This window comes from Procambarus clarkii, chromosome 94 (genome assembly GCF_040958095.1).
Source record: "Procambarus clarkii isolate CNS0578487 chromosome 94, FALCON_Pclarkii_2.0, whole genome shotgun sequence".
In the NCBI taxonomy this organism is placed as follows: Eukaryota; Metazoa; Arthropoda; class Malacostraca; order Decapoda; family Cambaridae; genus Procambarus; species Procambarus clarkii.
In genome coordinates, this window is record NC_091243.1 from 7,776,274 (window position 1) to 7,781,174 (window position 4,901).

Genomic DNA, 4,901 nt, shown 5'->3' on the forward strand with positions numbered 1-4,901 from the left:
AGGTGTGAAAGGTGAGGAAAGGAACGAGAGATGAGAGAAAGGAACGGGATGTGAGGGTAAAGAACGAGAGAAGAGGGGAAGGAACGAGAGGTAAGAGGAAGGAACAAGACGTAAGAGGAAGGAACAAGAGGGGAGGGAACGGAACGAGAGGTGAAGGAAAGGAACGAGAGGTGAGAAAAAGGAACGAGGGGTGAGGGGAAGGAACGAGACGTGAGAAGAAGGAACGAGAGGTGAGAGGAAGGTACGAGAGGTGAGAGGAAGGAACGAGAAGTGAGAGGAAGGAATGAGAGCTGAAAGGAAGACACGACAGGTTAAAAGAAGGAACGAGAGGTGAGGTGAAGGAACGAGATTTTGAGACAGGAATGAGAGATGAGGGGAAGAAAGGAAAAATGAGTGGAAGGAACGAGAGCTGAAAGGAAGGAACGAGAGGCGAAGAGCAGGAACGAGAGGTGAGAGGAAGGATAGAGAGATGAGAGGAAGGAACGTGAAGAGAGAGGAAGGAATGAGAGGTGAGGGAAGGAACGAGAGGTGAGGGGAAGGAGCGATAGGGGAGAGGACGAAACGAGAAGAAAAGGAAAGGAACGAGAGGTGAAAGGAAGGATCGAGAGGTGAGAGAGGAAGGAACGAGAGGTGAGAGGAAGGAACGAGAGATGAGGGGAAGGATCGAGAGATGAGGGGAAGAAACGAGAGGCTAGTTGAAGGAACGAGAAGTAAGGGGAAAGAACGACAGGTGAGAGGTAGGAACGAGAAGTAAGGGGAAGGAACGAGAGGTGAGAGAGGAAGGAACGAGAATTGAGAGGAAGGAACGAGAGGTGAGAAGAAGGAACGAGAGGTGAGAGAAGAAGGAACGAGAGGTGAGAGGAAAGATCGAGAGATGAGAGAGGAAGGAACGAGAGGTGAGAGGAAGGAACGAGAGGTGAGAGGAAGGAACGAGAGGTGAGAGAGGAAGGATCGAGAGGTGAGAGGAAGAAACGAGAAGTGAGAGGAAGGAACGAGAGGTGAGAGGAAGAAACGAGAGGTGAGAGGAAGGAACGAGAAGTAAGGGGAAGGAACGAGAGGTGAGAGAGGAAGGAACGAGAATTGAGAGGAAGGAACGAGAGGTGAGAAGAAGGAACGAGAGGTGAGAGAAGAAGGAACGAGAGGTGAGAGGAAGAAACGAGAGATGAGAGAATGAAACGAGAGGTGAGGGGAAGGAACAAGAGGGGAGAGGAAGGATCGAGAGGTGAGAGGAAGGAACGAGGGGTGAGGGGAAGGAACGAGAGGTGAGAGAAAGAAACGAGGGGTGAGGGGAAGGAACGAGAGGTGAGAGGATGGATCGAGAAGTGATAGAAAAAGGAACGAGAGGTGAAAGGAAGGAACGAAAAGTGAGGGGAAGGAACGAAAAGAGAAGGGAAGGAACGAGAGTTGTGAGGGAAAGAAAGAGATGTATGAAGAAGGAACGAGAGGTGAGACGAAGGAACGAGAGGTGAGAGGAAGGAACAACAGGTGAGGGAAAGGAATGAGAGGTGAGAGAATGGAACGGGATGTGAGGGAAAGGAACGAGAGGTGAGGGAACGGAACGAGAGTTGAGAGGAAGGAACGAGAGATTAGGGGAACGAACGAGAGGTGAGAGAAAGGAACGAGAGGTGAGGGGAATGAACGAGAATTGAAGGGAATGAACGAGAGGAGAGGGGAAGGAACGAGAGGTGAGGGAACGGAACAAGAGTTGAGAGGAAGGTACGATAGCTTAAAAGAGGGAACGAGAAGTGAAGGGGAAGGAACGGGAGGTGAGAGGAAGGAACGACAGCTGAAAGGAAGACACGACAGGTTAAAAGAAGGAACGAGGGGTGAGAGGAAGGAACGAGAGATGACTGGTAGGAACGAGAGGTGAGGCTAGGGAACGAGAAGTAAGGGGAATGAACGAGAGGTGAGAGGAAGGATCGAGAGGTGACAGAAGAAGAAACGAGAGGAGAGAGGAAGGAACGAGGGGTGAGAGGAAGGAACGAGAAGTGAGAGGAAGAAACAAGAGGTGAGAGGATGGAACGAGAGGTGAGGGGAAGGATCGAGAGGGGAGAGGAAGGAACGAGAGGTGAGAGGACGGAACGAGAGGTGAAAGGAAGGATCGAGAGGTGAGAGGAAGGAACGAAGGGTGAGGGGAAGGAATGAGAGGTGAGAGGAAAGAACGAGTTATATGAAGAAGGAACGAGAGGTGAGAGGAAGAAACGAGAGGTGAGAGGAAGGAACGGGAGATGAGGGGAAGGAACGAGAGGTGAGACAAAGAAACGAGAGGTGAGAGAGGAAGGAGCAACAGGGGAGGGGAAAAGGTGAGAGATGAGGGAAAGGAACGAGAGGTGAGAGAAATGAACGGGATGTGAGGAAAAGGAACTAGAGGTGAGCGGAAGGAACGAGAGGTGAAAGAAAGGAACGAGAGGTGAGAGAAAGGAGCAACAGGTGAGGGGAAGGGGTGAGAGGTGAGGAAAACGAACGAAAGGTGAGAGAAAGGAACGAGAGGTAATGGGAAGGAACGAGAGGTGAGAGGATGGAACGAGAGGTGGGGGAACGGAACGAGAGGTGAGGGAAAGGAACGAGACGTGAGGGAAGGAAAGAGAGGTGAGAAGAAAGAACGAGAGGTGAAGAGGAAGGAACAACAGGTGAGGGGGAAGGGGTGAAAGGTGAGGAAAGGAACGAGAGGTGAGAGAAAGGAACGGGATGAGAGGGTAAAGAACGAGAGGAGAGGGGAAGGAACGAGAGGTAAGAGGAAGGAATGAGACGTAAGAGGAAGGAACAAGAGGGGAGGGAACGGAACGAGAGGTGAGGGAAAGGAACGAGAGGTGAGAAAAAGGAACGAGAGGTGAGAGGAAGGAACGAGAAGTGAAGGGGAAGGAACGGGAGGGGAGAGGAAGGAACGAAGGCTGAAAGGAAGACACGACAGGTTAAAAGAAGGAACGAGGGGTGAGAGGAAGGAACGAGAGATGACTGGTAGAAACGAGAGGTGAGGTGAAGGAACGAGATTTTATGGACAGGAATGAGAGAAGAGGGGAAGAAAGGAAAAATGAGTGGAAGGAACGAGAGCTGAAAGGAAGGAACGAGAGGCGAAGAGAAGGAACGAGAGGTGAGAGGAAGGATAGAGAAATGAGAGGAAGGAACGTGAAAAGAGAGGAAGGAATGAGAGGTGAGGGAAGGAACGAGAAGTGAGGGGAAGGAGCGAGAGGGGAGAGGACGAAACGAGAAGAAAGGGAAAGGAACAAGAGGTGAAAGGAAGGATCGAGAGGCGAGAGAGGAAGGAACGAGAGGTGAGAGGAAGGAACGAGAGATGAGAGGAAGGAACGAGAGGTGAGAGGAAGGAACGAGAGGTGAGAGGAAGGAACGTGAGGTGAGAGAGGAAGAAATGAGAGGTGAAGGGAAGGAACGAGAGGTAACGGAACGGAACGAGAGGTGAGGAAAAGGCACGAGAGGTGAGAGGAAGGGCCGAGAGGTGAGGGGAGGGAACGAGAGGTGAGAGAAAGGAACGAGAGGTGAGGGGAATGAACGAGAGTTGAAGGGAATGAACGAGAGGAGAGGGGAAGGAACGAGAGGTGAGAGGAAGGAACGAGAGGTGAGAGGAAGGAACGAGGGGAGAGGGGAAGGAACGAGTGGTGAGAGGAATGAACGGGAGGTGACAGGAAGGAACAAGAGGTGAGAGGAAGGAGTGAGATGTGAGGGAATGGAACGAGAGGTGAGTGGAATGAACGAGAGGTGAGAGGAAGGAACGAGAGGTGAAGGGAAGGAAAGAGAGGTGAGGGAACGGATCGAGAGGTGAGTGGAATGAACGAGAGGTGAGGGATAGGAACGAGTGGTGAGAGGAGAGAGAAAGGATCGAGAGGTAAGAGGAAGGAACGTGAAATGAGGTGGAGAAACGAGAGTTAAGAGAAAGGATAGAGAAGTTAGAGGATGAAACGAGAGGTGAGAGGAAGGAACGAGAAATTAGGGAACGGATGAGAGGTGAGAGAAAGGAACGAGAGGTGAAGGAAGGGAACGAAAGGTGAGAGGAATGTACGAGAGGTGAGAGGAAGGAACAACAGGTGAGGGGAAGGGGTGAGGGGAAGGAACGAGAGGTGAGAGGAAGGAACGAGAGGTGAGAGTAAGGAACCAGAGGTGAGGGGAATGAACGAGAGGTGAAGGGAAGGAACGAGGGGTGAGAGGAAGGAACAAGAGGTGAGGGGAAGGAACGAGAGGGGAGGGAACGGAACGAGAAGTGAGGGAAAGGAACGAGAGGTGTGAGGAAGGAACGAGAGGTGAGAGGAAGGAACGAAAGGTGAGGGTAAGAAACGAGAGGTGTGAGGAAGGAACGAGAGGTGAGAGGAAGGAACGAAAGGTGAGGGTAAGAAACGAGAGGTGAGAGGAAGGAACGAGAGGTGAGAGAAAGGATCGAGAGATGAGAGGAAAGAACGAGAGTGAGAGGAAGGAACAGCAGGTGAGGGGAAGGGGTGAGAGGTGAGGGAAAGGAACGAAAGGTGAGAGAATGGGACGAGTGGTGAGGGGACGGAAAGAGAGGTGAGAGGAAGGAACGAGAGGGGAGAGGCAGGAACGAGAGGTGAGGGGAATGAACGAGAAGTGAGAGGAAGGAACGAGATGTGAGGGGAAGGAACGAGAGGTGAGGGGAAGGAACAAGAGGTGAGGGGAATGAACGAGAGATGAGAGGAAAGAACGAGAGTGAGAGGAAGGAACAACAGGTGAGGGGAAGGGGTGAGAGGTGAGGGAAAGGAACAAAAGGTGAGAGAATGGAACGAGTGGTGAGGGGACGGAAAGAGAGGTGAGGGAAAGGAACGAAAGGTGAGAGAATGGAACGAGATGTGAGGGGAAGGAACAAGAGGTGAATGGAAGGAACGAAAGGTGAGAGAATGGAACGAGATGTGAGGGGGACAGATCGAGAGGTGAGTGGA